The 25264-nt window shown below is 42.5% G+C and overlaps 1 protein-coding gene, 1 long non-coding RNA gene and 1 pseudogene across 3 annotated transcripts in view; 2 read left to right on the forward strand and 1 right to left on the reverse strand.

Annotated features, from left to right (window-relative positions):
- Positions 1–25264, reverse strand: part of GABRG3 (gamma-aminobutyric acid type A receptor subunit gamma3) — a 578311-nt gene that overhangs the window by 331965 nt on the left and 221082 nt on the right. The window lies entirely within an intron of this gene.
- Positions 6263–13067, forward strand: LOC129050069 (uncharacterized). The gene is made up of 4 exons (XR_008513499.1): positions 6263–6475; positions 7613–7722; positions 7854–7893; positions 12546–13067. It is a non-coding gene; the product is annotated as an uncharacterized LOC129050069 (long non-coding RNA).
- Positions 13350–13980, forward strand: LOC100442701 (dual specificity protein phosphatase 3-like; annotated as a pseudogene).

The following is a 25264-nucleotide window of genomic DNA, read 5'->3' on the forward strand; positions in this document are numbered from 1 at the left end:
TAAGTTCCTGCAATATGCACCCATAACTCAAGTACCTGAATCGAAGTACTTGGAATCCAAAGTCCATGTCCTCTACTAATTCACTTTAGAAAATAAGGAGTTTGCTTGTGGATCTTTTGCAGAAAGTTCCAGCATGAAGTCCAAGGTCCAAGAGAAATCATATTAATAGTAATTATAGCTAATACTTATTTGGTATTAAGTATCTCTCAGGTACTCTTCTAAGCACTTTGGATCCCTGTAAAACAACTTCTCCTGTTCCCCCATTTTGCGTGTGGGTGCACTGCTGCCTCAGATGGCATTGCCAGTAAGTGATGGAGCCAGCATTCAAGCCTGCGCAGCTGGCCGGGACGTCTCTGGCTGCTGACTCTCAACTGTGAAAGAGGAGAGAGGTGATTCCACCCAGGTGTAGCACTCACAAAGCAGAGAGCCATTTGGGGCATCTTCTGTGGAAGAACATGCTAGAGATTTAAGGGACTAAGGTTCTCCAGGAAGAAAATGAGGAGGGAAGAGATAATGGGATTGAGGGAAATTTGCCTTTTGAAAGGCAGAAAGAATATATTAAAGATTTTTACAAATAATGTAGAACTTCAGCTCAGGAAAACCAAAAGCACCTGCTATCCTCAAACTAAATGGATTTCAATCATGTAGCCCATTTGGGGACAATCATACGAACTCCTAGTGCATGGCTTTACCAAAAAAATATAGACAGAAAACAGCATCTTCATCATCTTTATTTGCCATCTGGATGAGCAAGGTCATTTTGTTGACCTTAAATTTTGAGTTCTTGAGAAACACATGAAATAAACGTTTTATGAAACTAAAACAGGCTACCCTGATCCAGACAAATACAGGAGAAATTATTAAGGGCCATTTAGACATTCTAGAAAACAGCTACTTGGTTGTAACAAGACAAAATTCACAGAGACAACTGGAAATATGATTTAGATCAAATGTTTGATAGATAAGCCATGGGAGCCCTGACAGCCTTTGCACCCCAAGGGACTCTTCAGGTCTCTCTGAGAGACCACCTTGAGAACGGCATCACTTTAAACAGGCTAATTTTCTGTGTACTTTCAAACTAAAAATTAGCACCCATGAAGTCTACCTTAGTTTAGTTTGTGGTTGTTGATTGTTTTTGTTTTCTAATTTCCTCAACGCTTTTTCAAATCATGTGGTTATCAATATGCTTTCTGATTTAAAGATAGAAAGTACCGTAACATAAACCGATAACGTACGGGGAACTGGCTGGTCTTCTCACTCTTTTGCAAGCAGATGGCAAGAGAAGAAAACCTTGCTCTACCAGACCAGCACATTGTCCATCAAGGAGCATAGCAAATGTCTACAATAAAGGTCACTGAAGAAAGGAGAAGCATCATGCTTCTGTCTCTCTGAACAGGTCGATCTCTCTCAAACGTCTCATAAGATTTTAATCATCTGTTTTGTAAAATGCCCCATCTAGTTAGAGCATGTTCTGCTTCCCCTTAATTAATCCTATAAGCTTGAGCAATTTCCTCCCTGAATCTTGTTTATTAAGGACATCATAATATTTATTAAATAAAAGACAGAAAAAAAAGAAGCAATTCCAGGTTCATCCAATGGAAAGGTTGAATAATGCCTTGCATTATTGTCCATTCTAAAGATCGAACTGAATACTTGATCTGCGATTTCTGATTACAGCTAATGAAGATGATGAAAGAGGGCAGAGATCCCCCTAAGGGCCCTGCCACCCCACCCTCGGCATGGAAATAAAGGAAAAATCTTGAATCCTCAAGTTCTGAGTCCCTTCCAGGGAAATTCCAGGCACCCAGTGACCCCAGAGAAGTAAATGGGCAACCCAATAGGCAAGAAGACAGTAGGAACTTAAACAATGGTCTCCAAACAGGTTAGAGTTGCAGATGTTCTAGGGACTCTATAGAACATCTTAGCATATGTTCTTGAGTTGTTTTTCAGAAACCCAGGCCCCTACCAGATGGAAAATGCCCACTGCTGTCACGTCACACAGTCCTTAGATAAGGGGGAAACGGGACTGAATTCTGACCACGTTCTTTGTTCTCAATTTCTTCCTGAGGAGCCTAAAGAAGGTCACGCCTACAGGCCATCACTCTTGCTAAGCCCATCACTCTGACCCCGCACACTGTGGCCTACCCTGGTGACCTGACTCTGGTATAGCACCACATGACAATCACCAGGGTTCCTTATCCTAACTACCATATGTTAAGGTCAGCCCTTAACATTCCTTTCTGCTCACCTCAAATCTTTTAGACAAAGCCTTGGTTCCTTAACCAACTATAAATAAAAGAATCTCAATCTATCTATGACCTATAAACTCTCACTTCAAGATATCCCACCTTTTTAGGCCAAACCAATGTATAACCTCCATGTGTTGATATAAAATTTTGCCTGTAACTTCTGCTTTCCTGAAATGTACCCTGCCTTTAAAAACTCTTGCTTGTAAGCCATCAAGAAGGTCAGGTTAGGTGTGAGCTGCCCATCCTCCTTGTTGGGTGCCCTGTGATAAATGCCTCTCTCTTGCTGCGAATCCCAGTGACAGTATTTGGTCTTGTCCGCATGCTAGGCGAGCCGACCCAAGTTCAGTTTGGTGACAAGCAGCAGCATCCCCTACTAACTAGCAAAATGACCACCCTCCTCTATTGCTGGTGAAGAATGAGGAGTCGTTCTTATGAAAAACAGTTGCACAAGTCCCTGCAAATACAGACACTGATCTAATTAATGCGTTTCTGAAAACATGTGTTAAGTAAATCATACTAATGGTAGGCAGATGTTTTATAGGCAAGGCGAGGAGGGAACAGGCATTCAGTTTTCTGGACTCTGTAACCACTGATGCTCCAGTCCCTGGTGGCGCTCCCCATTAGGCAAACCCAAGAGCGGCCAGCCAGCAAGAGTCTGGGGGCTGCAGCTGGGAGGTTGGGTGCTGTCTGCCTGGTGGGCACAGAGGTGCTGGGCACAGGTGGGGAGGACTAAGGAGGGTGTGGACAGAGGGGTGGGATGCTGCATCCAGAGCCACAGGATCCATGGACATGACCACTGTCCTGGTCCCGCCCACCCTGAGCTGCCCCATCACAGGTGTGGGAGCTGGAATGTGGGGTGGAAAGAGGCAGACCCACAGAATGTGTCTCACTCAGTTCCACAACTTAAAAACCACAAAGGCAATGGAGGTTCTCTTGCCCAGACCTTATCTGACTCAGAGTAAGGGAGGGATTTAGCCCAAATTGGACTCTGCCTACCTTGGAGGAGCACAAACAATGGTCCCAAACTAAAACCCAGCCTGCCCTGAGGCCAGCCCACCCTGAGGCCAAGAGCACTGCACACATGAAAATACTGGCTTCTCTACAGTGTAGAGCAATAGAAATAGAAAATAATATGGCACAGGGTCCCCTTGGGACTTGAAATCTGCGAGAGAGAATGATAACTAGCCAAGAGATAGCATATCAAAGACTCTGGAGTCTCAGGGGAAGAAGCTAGGACTTGGGGCTGTAGACAGAGAAGAACGCCAGGTCAGAGCACGCGTGGTTCCATTGGGAGATTGGTGGAGAGAATGCTTGCCCGCCCAGACCCCGGTATGGCCAGGGTCATCAGGGAGAGGAGACCAGGGGGATTTGCATCCATTTGTTCATTTCCTCATTACTCTGTGATTCACAATAATGGAAGCTAACTTCCTCTCCGTGTGTGAATGTGAGTGGATGCAGAGCCTTTATCATACTGCGGGGTGAGGAAAGGCAGACTCCTCTGGAAAGTGACCTGGCCACGGTCGCCACCCGTTACCATCAGTCGCAGCGGTTCCAAATCAATGACGTCTGACTCCTGAGCACTATGCTAAACCTCACTTCCTTACGAGAAAAACCCAGCACATAAGATTTCCATTGAGGGTAGGAATGAGATGTGAGAATCACTCTCAGAGCTCGGCCTCAGCAGGGACAGGAGGCATCCAGCCAGGACACCATACTCGACTGAGTCAGACAGATGGGAACCGAGTGGAGATGCTGAGCAACTGAAACACAAGCAGCAGCAGCCCTGGGACATAAGCCTCTATCACTGCTGAGTAAAGGGGTTCAGAAGACATCACCCCAAAATATGTCACTCTGGGATGTAGATTATTTTGAGCAAAAGGTCATTGAGAATCAACAAGTGCAGAAAGATGCCTTCTCAGAATTCCCCTTTTCTGAGTAACAGCATAAAATTCTGAGAAATGAGGATTGCCATAAATCCCCTCTTAAGGGAGTTTTATGCCATGAATAAGACAGAAAGTTGACAACAGGGCTGGGTGCTTTTGTCACACCTATGACTCTAACACTTTTGGGAGGCTGAGGCTGGACAGCCTGGGCAACATGGTGAGACCTCATCTTTAACAAATATTAAACATAAAAAAAAAATTAGGCAGGCATGGTAGCACACATCTGTAGGTAGTCCCAGCTGCTTGGGAGGCTGAGGTGGGAGGATCACTTGAGCCTGGAGGGCGGAAGCTACAGCGAGCTGTGATCGCAGTGTTGCACTCCAGCCTGGGAGATAGCGCGAGAAGCTCTCCTGCAATTTGGAGAAGTGGGGAGGTTCTCAAGTTCAGGTCACCTCCGAAGGCGACAGATTGGCCCTGGTTCTCTTCCGCCTCCCTACTCTGTCCCTGCGGCTGGTTTGTAGTTCACCCTACTCCCCTCAATAACCAGCTCAGGTAGAGGCAAGACAGCTGTCCCACTGGGAAGAAGGCACCTGTGGCGACTTGGCCTGTGTCTAACCTCAGGGGGTGCCCACACATGGCCTTGCCAGGAGAGAACAGCCAAGCCCTCTTTTTGACACTATGTGTGTCTATGTTGAGAGTAGAATGTTTTGCTTTCCTTCATCCCTCTGTGTGTGCCAGTGACTCAAATCACAGTGAGAGTGCACTTAACTATGATACTTGTTGGTTTGTAAAATACAAAGCACTACATGGAGTAAGAAAGGGTGAGATACAAAATTTTGAGGCCACAGCCCAGAGCAGGATCCTGGAGGCTCCCTGCTGGGCTGGGCAGAGCTTTCATTTCTAGAACCTGGGGCAGATCCCAGAGGACCATAAAAATGGACAAGACCATCAGAAGGTCCCATGTAGGGCCAGGAAGCCAGGGCAGTGGGGTCAGTGTCTCAGAATTATGATACCCACTGGTGGGTGAAAAGAAACAGAGAGACATCAAGCTCTCCATCAGATACCTAGAGCAGTGTTGGCTGGGGCTTCACTGCCAGTCCACTGATCATATTACAAAGGGCCATAGCAGACACTCAAAAATTCCTTAATTGAAATGAATTGGTCAGAAATAATGGCAAGTTTAAAGCCTGGAAGATCACACCAGTAGAAACAGAAAAGGCATTCATCACAGCATGAGCTCAGCTTTGAGTTCCATTGAAATTTGGTGACTAACGATTGATTCCCGGGAGGGTGTTTCAGAAATGTGTGGTGGATTTGCCTTAAAAACACACGGATGGAGGTAAATGTCAGAATAAGCTGAGGATGTGCCTTGGTCATAAAGACACTTTGCCTCTGCACTGCACCCAGGGAAATGGTCCTGCCTTGCAGATGCAGCTGTGGAATGCCCACTCCCTCTCCACTCCCAGCAGCTCTGCAAAGTGAACTCTGTGCACAGAGGTGCTGGGCTGGGCTAGCTGCCTCTTTCCCATGTTCACTGTCTCTAAGGGTTACCACTTGTGGCAGATCCTCCCTTTTATTTTTTAAAAGCTAGATATACTTCATCTTCGCTCATCAATTTATCACTGACTCCATCACCTGATTTGCATTTTCAACCTGAGTTTGCAGAGGGCCCTGCATCCGAATTTGGTCTGCAATGCCCACAAAGGCAGCCTGGGCTCCACCTCCTTTGTTCTTACCATCTACAGGATGGCTACTCTCTGCTCTGGGCAACATGCTGCAACTGAGCAAATGCTCCATTAGAACATCAGTGAGGCAGAGATCTTTGCAGAGTCTCCTTGATAGCATGCAGGTTTATCCCAGCCAACTCCTTCCATTCATTAAGTGACATAAATGGGACTGAAGCCACCCTTCACCTCTTCTGGGCCAGCAAGCACAGCTCAGAAAGACACGTGTATGGATTATTTCTAAATTGCACACCTAATTATAGGTAACAACGTGCACATATTCACCAGTGCCCAAAGAACTACTTGGAGGGAGAGGACACGGCTTAGTCAAATCCATCCCTGGGACTACAAAGGCACAGCAAAGCTTATGACATCACACAGGGTCACTGCCCACATTCATCCAGCACAAACTGGTCATGGCATGACCCATACCCCTGACTCGAGCAATGAGAATGCCCTGTTCTTCACCCTGTCATTCATACCTGAGAAATGGACTTCAAGCCTCCCATGCAAGTTTTGCAAATGTGTTTAATAATGGGTTCAGCTAAGAAGAGGAAAACCGAGCCTTTGCCATCCTAAGACAAAGGGGTCTTAGGATACTTGCAATGTTCAGGAAGAGGTTAGAACAATCTATTAAGGTTAGACGTAGAGCCTAAATTGGGTCAGAGCTTGCAGACAGTGTTACTGCAGGGTAGCACAGCTAAGGTTAAATGGCAAGAATGGGGTGCATCTGGGAGAGTCCTTCCTTCTCTCCAATCCTGGCCCTTAGGAAATGCACTGGAAAGTACATGAGGAGGACTTGCCAAGGAAGATGTAACATGTTTTTGAGGGCAGCAAAGTCAGAGCACCCAACAGTTATCAAGAGAAAGAGAAGCCAGGGAGCTCAGGGGCTGTGGGGGCAAGGGGCCCCCATCACCCTGCCAAGAGTCTCCCTGACTCCTCTTCCTCCTTCAGAGTTCTCACTTCCCCCTGCAAGGAGTTATCTAAAACATGCCAGCTGCTTCTTTTTAAAGGCATATTGGAGGAATATGACACAGAGTAAAAATTAGCTAAGAAACTGGCAGACTTATCTAGGACAAAAGAAAAAGAAATGAAGGCCACGGAAAGAAATGCAAAACACAAATCTGCAATCTGGCCATCCTCGTAGTGTGTGTGCATTTACACAATACCAACGACGATACTAATAGCCATAGGGTTCCATGCAACCCATTTTAATAGCTGATCACAGGATTTGGACCTTTTGGGTTTTGTTATGTTTCAGTTTGTTTTTCGAAGAACAGACTGGCAGAGAAGGAGCTTTACTCTCCCTGAAGCTCTCCAAAGAAGGAGATGAGTCTCACCTCGCCAGCAGGGCCTGCACAAACGCTCAACACCCTGCAATGTTGTTTCAGTACCAGTGACCAGGATTCTCAAAGGCTATTTGATGAAATGAGTCAAGCTTCCTACCAAAAAAAAAAAAAAAAAAAAAAATGTGGATGTGAGAGTTTCAGTTAGATTTACGGCTAAATTTGTTTAGAAATTTTTGAATTAAAGAAGCTAGTTAAGAAGATGAGGAATCTGCATTTAACCTTCTAATTCATTTAGAAATGTATAGAAAGAAATGTATAGAAAGTATACAGATTTTTTTTTAATAACAAGATTCAGGTTTTTTCTTCATATATAGTTTACCCAAAACTGAAAAGTTAAGTCAGGGGCTATCTCCCTAAATGCCTACATTGTTTTTGTTTGAGTATTTAACCGTAAACCTTGCCTTTAGAGAAAGGGACCAGGGCTCAGGAGGAGAGGAGGATCTGTCCCCAGCATACCCCATGCGGCCATCATGGCCATTACAGGGGCCTTGTCGGCATCTCACGGCCATCTCCTTAAGTAAGTAGCCTTGCATCTAATCAGAATGTTCATTTCACATTCCGTGGTTAAAAACACTGCTGTTGCTATGACTACCATTACTAGATAACTGGCAACCCCCACCTGTTTAACAATGCCTTTTGTCTTCACAGCAACCCTATAGAGTGAATCCTGACATTGAGCCCATCAGAGGTAAGTTGGCTCCGAGAGGTGAGGTGACTTCTCCAGATTGCCTCAGTTAGCAAGACTGAGACTCAATCACACATCTTAGCGAAGCCAAAGTCTGTGATTTTACCTGCTAAAAAATACTGCTCTACTTCACCAAATCAATGGTCAATAATAGACTGTTTCCTTGGAAGCACTCCATAATAAACTTTGGAAACTCAGAGTTTCCCCCTTCGCTGAAACTCACCTCCAATCCCAGGTTGCAAACAAGCAAACATACCCACTCCGCGTTCCTGCCTGTGCAGCTTTCACCACGAGTGTGGAGCTGGCTATGTGGAGCAGTGGTGTTTCAAGGCCAGTACAGTGATGAAACATGACACGGTTGAAACAAAGTTCCAAAAGGTGCTCACCGTCTGAGCTTTGGAAATATAACTTCATGGGAATGATTTCCTTTAAGAAGCTCTGTGCATAAGTGTTACAGTTTATGGGAGGCCTCTGTTTTGGATGAGCCCCTGCATCAGGCCCCAGCATCTCAGAACAAACCAGGATGGCCTCACTCATGTTCCACATAATCCAACTGAACTTTGAAACAGGCCAGTTTTCAAAAATCCCCAAGAGGTTCTAGTTTATCTGAGTTAATGTAATAATGAAGTCCCCTGTGTTTTAATGCTATGAGGAAAGTAACTGAAATGACCAGTCCACTCTTTGCTCCCTGTTTCTGCTTTCTTCAGCCTTTTTGTGCCTAGGAAGCCAACCTCATCTGTTCAGTTCATCTGAACACTTACTCTGTTTTACAGAATGAGGAGCTTCTCAATTCTAGAATTGCAAATAAAAGCCAATTAATCTTTAAACTAAATTGGTGGTAATTCTATTTTGACATAACCATGAAGAAAAGCTGAAATTATGTGAAGCCTCGCACTAGTGGTGACTAACTAGTTGTCTCTTGTCCCACACCAGGCAGTTGTACTTCTCCTCCTTTTTGTCATTGAGAAGTTTTAGATGCCTCCTCCCCTGGTGGTCCTTAGTCATATCTCTAAGCTAAACATGTACCTTCAGACATTTGGCCCAAATACATTTTCTTATGTAATACAGCACTAGAGTAGACTGAAGTAAAGAGAGTGTACAACTAGAGAGGAATTGTTAAAGCATGAATGGCCAGGAGACATTGGAGAGGGGATGGATAAACATAATGTGGCATGTGGTATATCTATACAGTAGAATATTATTCAGCCTTCAAAAGGAATAACCTTCTGACACATGCCACAACATGGATGAGCCTTGAGGACATGATGCTGAGTAAAGTAAGTCAGTCACAAAAGGACAAATACCATAAGACTCCACTGGTATGAGGTCCCTAGAATGACCCCAGAATGGTCAAAGTCATAGAGACCGACAGGAGAACAGTTGTTGCCAAGGTCGGGGGGAGGGAAAGGGAGTTGGTGTTTTGTGAGTACAAAGTTTCAGTGTGGGAAGATGAACAGGTCCTAGAGGTGGGCGGTGGTGACGGTTGTACGACAACGTGAGTGTGCTTCACACTACTGAATGGTCCCATGAAAATGGCTAAGATGGTACGGTGGATGTGTATTTCACTACAAAATAATGAGCATGAGGATTTTCTTTAAAATCTCATTCTGACAGAAGAAAATGACGTCTCAAAAAATAATAGTGTAAAGGATTTCCTAAAAGAAACTTACCCCATAACTAGGGCTTCAGTTAAAAATTATTTCCCCAAATACTGAATGGATATGCTGTAAACAAAGCCAAGATTTCAACCTATCATTTAAGCCTACCGAAACTGAGGTGAAGAACTAAGGAAGCTGGGCCAAACATCAGCTACTTGATCATTTAAATGCCTTATAATTGAGCTGAAACACCTGGAACAATGCCAGATTCCTGAGTCCCTGTCAGTAGATTACATGTATGCCACTGTTTGTCCCTCAGACACTACTGCTTCCGTAATCACTTGTCTTCCCCTTTAGGTCCTGGGAAGACAGGTGTATACAGTTACACTGATTTGTTTTCTCTTGAATTGACATCAGCTTGAAAACAACTGCAGTTTATAGACCAATTTTCCTTTCATCCCTTGGGTCTAGCCACCATAGCCTCTGCTCTATTTTTCAAAGGAAAGAGAGCCAAAACTAAAGGGATATTTTCCAAGTCTAATAAGAAATTCTTCTTCACCGCAGCTGGGTCAGCCTCCAGGCTCTTACAGATGACCCTCGAGTGATCTGCAACAGCAAACAAGAACTAGTTTCTCAGGGGCTGGGCATGGTAACTCATCTAGAAATAAGTTAGATGTGGTTCCATCCTCTAGGAGAATATACTCAGTGTAGTAGTTTTTGCAGATAAATGATAGTAATTCATGCAAGCTCATGAATATATAGTAAGTCCTGCAGAAAAGCACAAAAGCACAATTCTAGGTGGGAGGATGCAACTGGCTCCACAGAGAGGTGGACTTGGATGTGGATAACTTTTATCACACTGCACAGAATGCTTAGGGGTGGTTAGCAGGCTAGTCTAGCTAGCCTCAAAAAAGTTGTAATTCTAAATTGTACTATCAATTCAGTAAAAGGAAAACCATTTTAGCTTAAGCTGTTAGTCATTTTGCAATGTATCTGTGTATAGCTGCAGAGCAATAGTCCTCAAACTTAATTCAGCATGACTATAATATAAAAGGATACATTTTTAAAAACTGTATCTGGTTTAGAAGTATTTAAATTCAGTTACTCTAAAGTGTATTTGTTTTTAGGATGGGTGGGCTCCATGCTTCATGGATGATTTGTTTCCTAAGCAGTCCTTCTCTCTTACATCAAACGTCTTGTTGTCTTGTTGATTCCATTGTAAATGGCTTCACAGTTCCTGTTGAATGTTTCATTTCTATAATAATGTTTTGTAGGTTGTTAAATAATAAATCATGGCGCTGCTTCTGTGATCTAGCAACAGAGTGGATAAGAGCAGGAAATCTAGAGGCAGATCCACTCCTGGAGGGCCTTGGGTGGGATCCAGGACACACTCGTGTGATGAGGAGATTCAACACGCTGGCCTGCCAAGCAGCGGTGTTTCCTCATTGGTTCACTCCTTTCCACGTCTTTTTCTACCTCTAGCTCCTACAATGACAAAATCTACTCCCTTACAGGCTAAGACATGCTCTGATAATTCTGATATTTTTCTACCCCCTCTTTTATTTCTACTTTCTGGAAAATAGTAAAATGGTCCTTAAGGAGACACCTTAATTGTGTATCTTCTAAGAAATTTGGAGAGACCTATGTAGAGAGGAAATGGAGAAAATATTTCCCAGAAACAGGCCTTCTGGTCCACTCACACAACCCTTGTCAAGCAAAGTGCTCACACAGCACCAGCCCACTTGGCTCCTCCCAGTGGAGGCTGTGTCCTCAAAGGGGCATCCTCCAATCTTCATGGGGTGTTCTTTTCAGAGCTTTGGGAACGCCACACCTCCCACCCTGCTGACACTTGACTTCCAAAATGGCAGTGTTTAAACATTCAACAGAAACCATCACTGAGTGCATGTTCTGCTGTCCGCATACACTCTCAGAATACACACCAGTCTCCATTTATCAGGGGCAGTAGACGTGGTGTTTGTCAGGGTGCACAATGCTCTGGAAATGCAATTGTGTATCAATTTGGGGTTGTCATGTGAGCACGCGTGTGTGCATGTGTATGTGTGTGCACGCAGGTATGCGTGTGTGATGGAAAGTGAATGCACATACTGCAGGCAGCTCAAAGCCGGGAGGACAATAGCAGGATGTGCCATTGAAAACTACATGAGTCAAAAGGAGAAAATCTCCCACATGCAGGAAAAGGTGTTCATGAATACTCATCTAAACTCACTTATTTTAGCATCTGTAAAACAGAGACGGGGCATGTGGTCCGAAATACGGAGATAAAAGTTCCAAAGGAGTTACAGGTGTTCTTGGTGCTGAGGAGGAATGGGGGCCCTTTTCTCTGAGGTGGCTGCCTGTCCACATTCACCTGACACTTGGAGGTCCCTTCAAAGGAAGGCCACCTCCTTTGGAAGCTTTCAGCATCCTGCTTCAACACCCCATAGTTATGGTCCAAACTATGTCCCCCCAAATTCATATGTTGAAATCCTAACCCCCAAAGTGACTGACTTTGGAGGTGAAGCCCTTAAAAAGGTAACTTGGGTTAAATGAGGTCATCAGGGTGGGCCCTGACCCTATATAACTGATGTTCTTATAAGAAGGAGATCGGGACACGCAGAGGGACACCAGGGATGCACGTGCAGAGGAAAGACCGTGTGAGGACACGGCAGGAAGGTGGCTGTCTGCAGGCCAAGGAGAGAGGTCTCAGGAGACAGCAACCTAGCTGACATCTTGATCTTGGACTTCCTGCCTCCAGCATTGTGAACAGGAGATGTGTGCTGTTTGAGCCCCCAGTCTGTGGCATTCTCTTACAGCTGCCCCAGCCACCAGCAAATTCCCCTTCCTAGGGTTCCTGTGGCCTTGCTCTGGTGGCCTCCAGAGGGTGCTGCCCTGTGTAAGACCGGGGAGGCCCGCCCACCTGGGCACGGCCCAGCACCCAAGGGAATGGGCTCATGTGTGGTGCCCCTGCTGGGTGCTGGGGCCTTTCCTTGTCTTGAGGGCAGCCCTGACCCAGGTTTCTGGCCTCAGAGGCATCTTCCTCTTACATTTCTTGTGCAGACCAAAACTGTTAAGAAGCACCAGCCGGGCCGAGATAGCGCCACTGCACTCCAGCCTGGGCAACAGAGGGAGACTCCGTCTCAAAAAAAAAAAAGAAAGAAAGAAAGAAAAAGCATTTCCCAGTGCTTAAGAACACTACTTCCCACTGCCCAGAAAGGGGCCATCATCTGCATGCTGCTCAGAACCACTCTTCGTTTGGCCTGGCTGGCCTGAACTCCTTCTTTGGATGACAGGACACTCCATTCTGTTTTGGACAGCAAGTGGGTGCTTTGAGTGATGGCCAATGATCAAGACAATGATGCAAATGTTCCAAAATCCCTCCCAGACACAGATCTCCATTTCAGCCACAGTGAGCTGTGTGTGCCCTGAGCAGCCGTGCTGGCCTCTACCTCCATTTGCATGTGGGGAGGAGGCATCAGCAACAAGGTCTGCCAGCTCAGGGAATCAATGGCTCTGTGAACGTGGGTGAGTTTCTTGTCTTCTTTTTTCTTCAGTTTCTTTGTATACAAATGTGAAATTATATGTGTGGCCAGGGTTGCCCTGCAATGTCCTCCAAAAATTCAGATCAGATTATATTAGTTTCTTTGCATAGAATCCGTCTATGACATCCCACTGACCTCAAGATTAATTTCTGGCTCTTAGCAGCACTCATTCATTCATTCACTTTACAAACATTGATCTCCTATGATATACCAGGCATTATTTTATTTGGTAGGAAAACTTCAGTGAATTAAAAAGGACAAAAGGGCCTGCCAGACTCCCCCTTGCTGGCTCCTGCACAGCATGCCTGGCCCTACTGCTGCCATGACAGGCCCTTTCAAATGCTCCATGGAAGTTCTCAATGACCTGCTCTCAGATAGCAGTGGCTGCTACAGCCTCCCAAGCCAGCCCTGCAATGAGGTCACCCTGAGGATTTACATGGGCAACACATCTGTGGCTCAGGATATCCCCAAGCTTCAGAAACTGGTCAGGATTCATGTCCTGAATGCCACTGAGGGCAGGTCTTTCATGCACATAAACAATGCCAACTTCTCCAAGGACTCTGGCATCACCTACCTGGGCATCAAGACCATTGAAGTGCAGGAGTTCAACCTCAGCACCTATTTTGAAAGGGCTACAGACTTCACTGACCAGGCCTTGGCTCAAAAGAATGGCCAGGTGCTCGTCCAGTGCTGGGAAGGTTACAGCCATCTCCAGCTCTAGTTATCATGTACCTCACGATTGTAAGAAGTTGGACATCAAGTCCATCCTGAGTATCATGAGGCAGAACTGTGAGATCAGCCCCAATGATGGGTTCCTGGCTCAGCTTTGCCATCTCAATGACAAACTAGCCAAGGAGGGGAAGGTGAAACCCTGGGGTGCCCCTACCACCTTTGCTCGAGAGGTTCAGTGGGAGAGGCCCTGGTTGACGGTATCCCGTGACACTGTACCCTGATCCCAGCATCATGAGTCACTTGCCCTCAAGTCTGTCTCAACAAGTCCTGGGCCACTTCCCTACATAAAGCTTGCTAAGGAGGGCATCCTTGCTCCCTGGTTGTCCTGTTTCTGTAACTTATGATGTCTTTTCCCTGAAGTGGGGACTCAGAGAGGGAAGTCCTATAGCCTGCATGATTCTCAGTGGCCCGGGCAGGAGGTCTGCAGAAATGTAAGGCCTGGGATGTGCACAGGGGCCCCTCATGATTGCCCTTCCCAAACCCTTGGATACTCTCCTGAGTGAATACCTCAGCACCTTGAGCACTAGCAAAGGAGCTGTGCAAACACAGGCTGCTCTCCTTACCACATCTGTGCCCCCCTGGTGTCCCCCACAGCTTTCCACGTGCTGTGCAGAGATATTGCTGTTGCATCATAAGGTCTGAAGCTTGTTCACGGACAATCCATCAGTTGTCAGTGGACAGAATTTTCCACTAGAGGCTGTATTTTAATTATTTCCTTAGGATTAATAGTACCTACACAAAGAAGCCCTTAGGTGGGCAACAAATTTTCCTGAAGGACTCTCCTAAATTCATAGAGCTTTCAAAATGTGAATCTTTGGAAGGCTTGAGTTCGGAATCCACTGCTTTGGAGTATTTCCCTTGGACCTATCTCAGTCACTTCGTTTGTGAGAAAAGCTATGTCTTGGACATGGTTATATTTTTCCTTTTTAGAAAACAAGGTGTTGAAGTCCAGCCTATTTAAAAACCCCACCATTTGCAAAATTACAAGGGTTTTATCCTGAATTACAGTGTTGGTGAGCCCAAGGCACTCATGCTAGGTGCTTTATTTTTTGGTTGCTAGTCCAAGATCAGAAGGAGGAGATAAACCGCTGACACTATAAAGCAACTACACAATCAAGTCTACATAACCACCAGCTAACAGCATGATGACAGGATCAAATCTGCACATATTGTTATTAATCTTAAATGTAAACGGACTAAACACCCCACTGAAAAGGCACAGCGTGGCATCTTGGATAAAGAAGCAAAAGCCAATTGTATGCTATCTTCAAGAGACCTCTCACATGCAGTGACACCCATAGGCTCGAAGTAAAGGGATAGAGAAAAATCTATCAGACAAACAGAAAACAAAAAAAGAGCACCGGTTGCTATTCTTATTTCAAACAAAACAGACTTTAAACCAACAATGATCAAAAGGACAAAGAAGGATATTACCTAATAATAAAGGGTTCCATTCAATAAAAACACTTAACTATCCTAAATATATATGCACCCAACACTGGAGCACCCAGACTCATAAAACAAGTTTGTAGAGACTAATAAAATCACTCAGATAACCGCAAAAAATAATAGTGAAATAATTCAACCCCCAACTGACAGTATTAGACCTATAATCAAGGCAGAATACTAATGAAGATACTCGGGATAAAAATTCGACACTTGATCAAATGGACCTAAAAGACATCTACAGAATACTGCACCCAATAACAGAATATACATTCTTCTCATGTGCACATGCCACATACTCTAAAATTTACCATACGCTAAGCCCATAAAGCAATTCTCAACAAATTCCAAAAAATGAAATCATACCAGCCACACTTTCAGACCACAGCACAATAAAAATAGAAATAAGTACCAAGAAAGTCTCTCAAAACCATACCATTAGATGGAAATTAAATAATCTGGCCCCAAATGACTTTTGGGTAAAGAAGGAAATTAAGACAGAAATCAAGAAATTCTTTGAAACGAATGAAAACAAAAATACAACACGCCAGATCTCTGGGACACAGCTAAAGCACTGTTAAGAGGAAAGTTTATAGTGCTAAATGTGCATATCAGAAAGTTAGAAAGATCTCAAATTAACAACCTAACATCACACCTAGAGGAACTAGAAAAACAAGAGTAAACAAATTCCAAAGCTAACAGAAGAAAGGAAATAACCAAAATGAGAGCCAAAATGAATGAAATGGCTTACAAAAGATGAATAAAAATAAAAGGTGGTTCTTTGACAGAATAAGTAACATTGACAGACAAGTAGCTAGACTAATTTTTAAAAAGAGAAGATCCAAAAACACACAATCAGAAATGACAAAGGAGACATTACCACCAACCATAAAGAAATTCAAACAACACTCAGAGTCTATTATGAACACCTCTATGTACACAAACTAGAAAATCTAGAAGAAATGGATAAATTCCTGGAAACATATAATCTCCCAAGATTGAACCAGGAAGAAACTGAAACCTGAATTGACCAATAACAAGTTCCAAAATTGAATCAGTAATAAAAAAAAAAAAAAAAAACCTACCAACCAGGAAAAGCCCTGGCCCAAATGAATTCAGAGCTGAATTCTACCAGGTATGTAAAGAATAGCTTATACCAATTCTGTGGAAATTATTCCAAAAAAATCAAGGAGGAAGGATTCCTCCCTAACTCATTCTACGAGGTCAGCATCATTCTGATACCAAAACCAGGCAAAGATACAGCAACAACAACAAAAAGAACACTTCAGGCCAATATACCTGATGAACATAGATGAAAAATCTTCAACAAAATACTAGCAAACCGAATCCAGTAGCACATCAAAAAGCTAATCCTCTACAATCAAGTATGCTTTATTCCTGGGATGCAACATTGCTTCAACATATGCAAATCAATAAATGTGATTCATCACATAAACAGAACTAAAAACAAAAAGCACATGATCATCTCAATAGAGACAGAAAAAAACTTTCTGTAAAATTCAACATCCCTTCTTGTTAAAAATCCTCAACAAACTAGGCACTGAAGGAACATATCTCAAAATAATAACTGCCATCTATGACAAATCCACAGCCAAAATCACATCAAATGGGTAAAAGCTAGAAGCAATCCTCTTGAAAACCAGAACAAGACAAGGATACCTTCTCTCACCACCGCTATTCAACATAGTACTGGAAGTCCTAGATAGAGCAATAAGGCAAGAGAAAAAAATAAAAGGCATAGAAAAAAAGACATACAAATAGGAAGAAAAAAGGTTGAACTATCATTTTCACAGACTATATGATTCTATACCTAGAAAATGTCATCGTTTCTGCCCAAAGACTCGTAGACCTAATAAACAACTTCATCAAATTTTCAGGATACAAAAATCAATGCACAAAAAATCAGTAGCATTTCTACACACCAATAACACTTATGCTGAGAGCCAAATAAAGAATGCAATCTCACTCACAATGGCCACAAAAAGAATGACATATGTAGAAATACAGCTAGACAAGGAGGTGAAAGATCTCTACAATGAGAATTATAAAACACTGGTGAAAGAAATCAGAGATGACACAAACAAATGAAAAAACATTCTATGCTCATGGATGGGAAGAATCAATATTGTTAAAATGGCTATACTGCCCAAAGAAATTTACAGATTCAATGCCATTTCTATAAAACTACCAATAACAGTTTTTTCACAGAATTAGAAAAAACTATTCTAAAATTCATTTGGAACCAAAAAAGAGTCTGAATAGCCAAAGCAATCCTAAGCAAAAAGAACAAAGCTGGAAGCATCACACTGTCTCTTCAAACTATACTATAACTCTAAGTAAAGCAGCGTGGTACTGGTACAAAAACAGACAGACCAATGCAACAAGTCAGAGAAACCAGAAATAAAGCTGCATACCTACAACCATCTGATCTTCAACAAAGCTGACAATAACAAGCAATAGGGAAAGCACGCTCTATTCAATAAATGGTGTTAGGATAACTGGCTAGCCACATGCAGAAGATTGAAACTGGACCCCTTTGTTTCACCACATATAAAAATAAACTCAAGATGGATTAAAGACTTAAATGTAAAACCCAAAACTATATAAGCTCTAGAAGAAAACCTAAGAAATACTGTATTGGACATGGACTGTGGCAAAGACTTCATGACAAAGACTTGAAAAGCAATTGCGACAAAAAAAATGACAAGTGAGAATTAAACTAAAGAGTTTAGGCACAGCAAAAGAAACTTTCAACAGAGTAAACAGACAACCTACATAATGGGAGAAAATATTCACAAACTATACACCTGACAAAGGCCTAACTTTCAGAAACTTAAGTTCCTTAATAAGGAACTTAATCAAATCAACAAGAAAAAAACAGACAACTCCATTAAAAAATGTTCAAAGGATATGAACAGACACCTCTCAAAAGAAGACATGCATGCAGCCAATAAGCATATAGAAAAATGCTCAATATCACTACTCGTTAGGGAAATGCAAATCAAAACCACAATGAGATACCACCTCACACCCGTCAGATTGGCTGTTATTAGAAAGTCAAAAAAGTAACAGATGCTGGTGAGGTTGCAAAGAAAAGAGAACACATATACTACTGGGGAATGTAAATTAGTTCAGACACTGTAGAGAGCTTTCTGGAGATTTCTCAAAGAACTTAAAACAGACTATAATTCGACCCAACAATCCCATTACTGGGTAGAGACCCAAAGAAAAAATAAATCATTCTACCATAAAGATACATGCATGTGCTTGTTCATCGCAGCACTATTCACAATGCCAAAAACATGGAATCAACCTAGATGCTTAACAGTGGACTGCATAAAGAAAAAGTGGTACATACATACACCATGGAATACCTGCAGCTATAAAAAAGAATGAAATCATGTCCTTCGCAGCAACATGGATGGAGCTGGAGGCCATTATCCTAAGTGAATTAACTCAGGAACAGAAAACTAAATACTGCGTGTTATCACTTATAAGTGCGAGCTAAACATTGAGTACACATGGACACAAAGAAGGGGACAACAGACACTGGGGCTTACTTGAGAGTGGAAGGTGGGAGGAAGGTGAGAATTGAAAAACTACCTGTTGGGTACTATGCTGATTCCTTGGGGGACAAAATTATTTGTACACCAAATCCCTGTAACATGCAATTTACCCATGTAAAAAACCTACACATGTGCCCTTTGAACCTAAAATAAAAGTTGGAAAGGTAAAACAGTTCCATATAGATTAAAGACTTAGTGGTAAAAAATTAGAACAATAAATACTTTAGAAGATAACCTAGTAGAAGTACTGTGTAACCGTTAGGAGAGGGATATCCTATTAGTCAAGACAGGATATATGAGGGGAAATGAACATATTTTACCACATAAAAACTAAAAATGTTGTATGATCATAAAGGAAATGAGAGACTGAGGAAACAACTTCACAAAAATACATAACAGATAAAGAGTAAATGTTCATAATAGTCAAAGAGCAGTTCCTTGATAATAAAACCATATAAAAGAGAAAAGAGGTATATGGGTAAGAATATGATATGCAATTCACGGAAGATGAATTCAAATGACCAATTAACATAAGAAATAATGCTGAAGGAAGCCAAAAAATGCAAAATAAAGCAATAATATGACACCAGTTTTTCACTGATAAAACTGGAACATCTTAAAATAATGCCAACTGCTGGTGAAGATGTAGGGAAATGGTCACATTTATACAGTGCTGGTGGGAATGTGAATTACCACATCTCTCCTGGAAAGCAACCTGCCAATCTATTCAAATTTACAAATGTGCTTCCAGCCAGCAATGCAAATGCCATAAATACCTTCTACAGAGACACATAATATAATACAACAAAGATGTTTTGTGTAGCATTACTTGTAGTGGGGAAAACTGAAAGCAGGTAACCATTACAAAGAATGAATGATTTCCGTGTCTGTTGACCTGAAGGATTGACCAAGATGTATTGTTAAGTGAAACAGAAAAAAAATGAATGTATAGAAAAATATCTTTAATAAGAATCTAACCTTATAAAAAGGAAACAAAAATATATATGAGTATATATCTTTGTATAGGATTATATGATTATAGAGAAATGTATGAAAGGGTATACATTGGGTTACTTCCATTGGTCCTCTTGGAGAAGACAAAAAGTTAGAAGACGGAAGCAGAGAGGAGATGGGGAAAGGAAGTAAAAAGGTGACAGCAAAATGAAAATTGCCAATGAAATGATGCTGAATATACTTGTATGATGGTATTTGTGTTTACATTTTTTCTCTTTTAATGAATTAAACTTACCACAAACTTGTCTATTTTACAGAAATCAGCTCTTAGATTTTCTGTTTCCTGATGTGCAAATTGCTACTTTTAACTTCATGTTTACTCTCTGCCATTCAATTTAGTTTAGTATATTCTGTATCATTTTAAGAACACATAATATCGCATTTTTATCTGTATCTAAATTATTTACTTTTATATTTACAATTATTTAGAATTATAAGTTCATTATTGTTCCAACTATAAACAGCACTAAAAGGGGAATAAAAGGATAAAAGACCAGAGACCCACATCCTCTGTGATCTAAACCCCATGTGGCTTGGCTGAAGCCAGCTCCTACACACCCTATAGGGATGCTGTGTAATAGCGCCTCCTCTTTGGACTAATCCAGCTCTCAAGGTGTAAGTGTTACAGCCCCTTAATGGAAATTTCCGCTGCTTCTCCTCAGCTCACACTCCCTCCTCCCTCCCTCTCACTTTCCCTCCCCTATTTCCCTCTGTTTTCCTCCTCATCCTCCTTTTCCTTCTCTTTCTCCCTCTCTTCTCTCTCTCCTCTGTCTTCTTCTCTTTCTCTTCTCTCTGTGGTTCTCTCTCTCACACACACACACACACCACACACACACACACACCCCTCTCTCCCCATGCCCCACTGGCATCGGATGTTGAGCTCTCTCCGCCAACCTCCCTGTGTTCACCTCTGCTGAGTATCTGCTTGTCTAACTCTCTCCCTGACCTGTCCATACTTGAGGGGCGGGAAGCTGTGTCCTGCAGCTGTGTATTCTGAGGACAGAGCACACTCCCAGAACTCAACAGGTGCTCAATAGAGAATGGTTTCTTTTTAAAGTCTTCTTGAGAAATCAAAGCAGACACCATTAGCCAAGCAGACAAGGGCTAAACACAAATATTCTGCTCTATTTCTTTCCCCAACTCTACATTTGTTCGGATTAATGGAGACTATTCCAGAGGCAGGGCATGGAGAAGGCTGAGTATCTGTAAACAGAATGCAGACATGCTGTTCTTTGTGTCTCATGAAGTATGGATGAGCTAAAAAGCTGGAGACAGCTCAAAGCAGTCGGGAGGGTAGGCAGCCTCAATAAAAAATCTATAGTGAAGAAAATCTCGAGGTCTTAAATAAGGACTTCTGTCAGAAGTGAAGACTGTAACCCACAGGTAGCACACCTGGGCTGGAGTCCACCCCGAGGCCAGCTTTTGTGAGTAAACTGTTATTGGGACATCACCATACCCATCATTGCACATAAGCTACAGCTGCTTTCACTGCCCGGCCGTAGTAGGTACCATAGAAATCTGCTGGTCCACACGTCTCAAGGATTTACTATCTAGCCCCTTACAGAAAAACTTTGCCAACTTCCTCCTCTAAGAGGTGAAAAGGGTCACTTTGCCTGTGCCAGAAAATGAGCTCTGTGAAGGAGGGGTCTTTCCCTGCTGTATTCAGTAATGTGTCTGGGGCACCTGGAGAGGTGAGGTTGCATGCAGCACCTAACACAGGGAAGGAACAGCCTGCATTCTTGATTCAAAGGCCCACCCAGGAAACACATAGAGGATGTTCTCATTTTACTTCATGTAAAACTCCCAAAAGGAAGCATATATTTTAAGAGTGAAGAATGAGAAGGTAGTGTTTCTAATATGGCTCATGGAATTCCACCTCTGTAATAGCCAGAAGATTTAGGGTGAGTGTGACAGCCATGCCTGCCCCCACATAAACTAAATTTAAAGTTAACAGGTCAACAGCTGCACACAGGCAATGTCAGTCAATAAACATTACTGGTCTATACCCACTACAACTTATTTGTCTTAGTGGCCACAGAGCAGCTGGTAAACAATACTACTTGTTGCTTTGTTTTCCTTTTTGTTTGGAAGAGGCAGAGGCAAAGCTTTAGGATTCTGGAAAGAAAGGAAGGAAAGAAGGAAGAGAGGAAAGGAGGGAGAAAGTAAGGGAGGAAGGAAAGGAGAAAGCTAGGAAGAGAGGAATAGAGGGAGGAAGGAAGAGAAAGAGAGAAGGATGACGGGAAAGAGAAGGATGAAGGGAAAGAGAGAAGGATGAAGGGAAAGAGAAATGGCTGAAGGGAAAGAGGGAAGGAAGGAAGCAGGGAGGGAGGAAGAAAGAAAAAAAAAGACAAAACAAAATACAAACAGCCACAAAAATTTAAAGGGTAAGTTTCTTAGTCCATTTTGCATTGCTATAAAGAAATATCTGAGATTGGGTAATTAATACGAAAAAAAACCATAAGTGCCTTATGGTTCTACAAGGCACTGGCATCTGCTTGGCTTCTGGTGAGGCCTTGGCAAACTTTTACTCATGGTGGAAAGGAAGGGGGAGGCACATCACCTGGCGAGAGGGAGCAAGAGAGACGCCAGGCTCTTCTAATTAACCAGCTCTCTCGTAAACTCATAGAACAAGAATTCACCCATTACCACTGGGAGGACACCAAGCCCTTCAAGAGGGATCCACCTCCATGACCCAAACACCTCTGACGAGGCCCCTGGCGATCATGTTCAGCATGAGATTTGGAAGGGACAGATATCCAAACTACACCAGTGGGTATTTCACTTTGGGCTAGAGTCCTCACCCTCCCAGTGGGGAACACATTCTCTTTCGCTCACACTCCATCAAACAGGAATCAAGTAATCCTAGCATTGAGAAATATTCTGGGAAATGTTGTTTTGTTGCCATAAGGAACAAATTCATTTAAAAGAAAAGTGCATCACTTCCAGGACCAGACTTATATAATGGCTATCCTAACAACACAATAAAAAACAAAGCAGTCTGTCAACACGTGGTTCTTTTATTCCAGTAACCTTTGGCTCTATTTATCCTTAATTCTTTTGTTTTTATATACTTAAGTTCTGGGATACATGTGCAGAAAGTGCAGGTTTGTTACACAGGTATACATATGCCATGGTGGTATGCTGCACCCATCAACCCATCATCTACATTAGGTATTTCTCCTAATGCTATCCCTCCCCTTGCCCCCCAACCCCCAAAAGGCCCCAGTGTGTGATGTTCCCCTCTCTGTGCCCATAGGTTCTCATTGTTCAACTCCCACTTACGAGTGAGAACATGCAATGTTTAGTTTTCTGTTCCTGTGTTAGTCTGCTGAGAATGATGGTTTCCAGCTTCATCCATGTCCCTGCAAAGGACATAAACTCATTCTTTTTATGGCTGCACAGTATTCCCTGGTGTATATATGCCACATTTTCTTTATCCAGTCTATCAGTGATGGGCATTTGAGTTGGTTCCAAGTCTTTGCTATTGTGAATAGTGCTGCAATAAACATACGTGTGCATGTATCTTTATAGCAGAATGATTTATAATACTTTGGGTGTATACCCAGTAATGGGATTGCTGGGTCAAATGGTATTTCTGCTTCTAGATCCTTGGGGAATCACCACACTGTCTTCCACAATGGTTGAACTAATTTACACTCCCACCAACAGTGTAAAAGCGTTCCTATTTCTCCACATCCTCTCCAGTATCTATTATTTCCTGACTTTTTAATGATCACCATTCTAACTGGCGTGAGATGGTATCTCATTGTGGTTTTGATTTGCATTTCTCTAATGAACAGTGATGATGATCTTTTTTTCATATGTTTTTTGGCCACATAAATGTCTTCTTTTGAAAAATGTCTGTTCATATCCTTCACCCACTTTTTGATGGGGTTGTTTTTTTCTTGTAAATTTGTTTAAGTTCCTTGTAGATTCTGGATATTAGCCCTTTGTCAGATGGATAGACTGCAAAAGTTTTTTCCCATTCTGTAGGTTGCCTGTTCACTCTGATGGTAGTTTCTTTTGCTGTGCAGAAGCTCTTTAGTTTAATTAGATCCCATTTGTCAATTTTGGCTTTTGTTGTCATTGCTTTTGGTGTTTTAGTCATGAAGTCTTTGCCCATGCCTATGTCCTGAATGGCATTACCTAGGAGCTGGATTTTTGAAAAGATTGACAAAATAGATAGACCGCTAGCCAGACTAATAAAGATGAAAACAGAGAAGAATCAAATAGACACAAGAAAAATAATAAAGGGGATATCACTACTAATCCCACAGAAATACAAACTACCACCAGAGAATACTATAAACACTTCTACACAAATAAACTAGAAAACCTAGAAGAAATGGATAAATTCCTGGACACACACACACCCTCCCAAGACTACACCAGGAAGAAGTCGAATCCCTGACTAGACCAATAACAAGTTCTGAAATTGAGGCAGTAATTAATAGCCTACCAACCAAAAAAAGCACAGGACGAGATAGATTCACAGCCGAATTTTACCCGAGGTACAAACAGGAGCTGGTACCATTCCTTCTAAAACTAAGCCAAGCAATATTTATCCTTAATTCTTTCTTTTGAGACAGTTTACCAAAAAAATGCATGTGCAATGTTTACTTCTAGATGCACCGCTCAACATCACCCCAACCCTACGCACATCAACCCTGAAGGCCACTGCCTCCAGGGCTCATGCAATGGTTCTCTCATTCACATGTACTGATGATAAAAAAAAAAATAGCAGTTAAAGGAAATAGAGCGGGGGCTTCAGTTGCTATGGAGAGTGCCATTAGTATTCTCAAAGGCCCTTCTGTGAACACAAACTTCTTCTTGCTCACATAATGGATCAAAAAGGCAAGTTTCATCGTGAAAGCTGTTTGGGGCAGAAGCGGGTAGCTAACATTGAATTTTAAATGAAAAGTATATTTCAGTCTTTGGTCTAGAATTTTCATATAAGTACAGATGCTCCTTGACTTCTGATGCAGATATGTCCCGATAAATCCATCGTAAGTCCAAAGTATCAGGAATCCAAAATGCATTTAGTACACCAATAAACCCATGATTAAGTAAAAAAAAATCACAATTCAAATCAGCATAAATCAGGGCCTGTCTGTAGATACCTGGGAGTAATGAGAAGGATGGTTCTATCCATTCCTTCTCACACCCTGTGCTTTTAACGTTGCAGAGCGTGACATCCGCCTTTTATTACTTAATAGCTGTGTGCTCTTGGGCTACTTGTTTCACCTCACTGGTCCTCACTCTAAAGCATGGCAATAATACTAAATACCGGCAACAGCAGCAACTACATCACCTACTGAATGCTCACTGTGCACAGCACCTCACACTGAGAGCTCTTATGCATTACCTCTTTAGGCTTCACAACAATCCTGAGGCTACTGCCCATATTTCAGGAGGAAGAGCTATGATCCAGATGGGATTTGCACCTGGGGCTGACAAC

The sequence above is a fragment of the Pongo abelii genome, chromosome 16 (assembly GCF_028885655.2).
Source record: "Pongo abelii isolate AG06213 chromosome 16, NHGRI_mPonAbe1-v2.0_pri, whole genome shotgun sequence".
NCBI lineage: Eukaryota > Metazoa > Chordata > Mammalia > Primates > Hominidae > Pongo > Pongo abelii.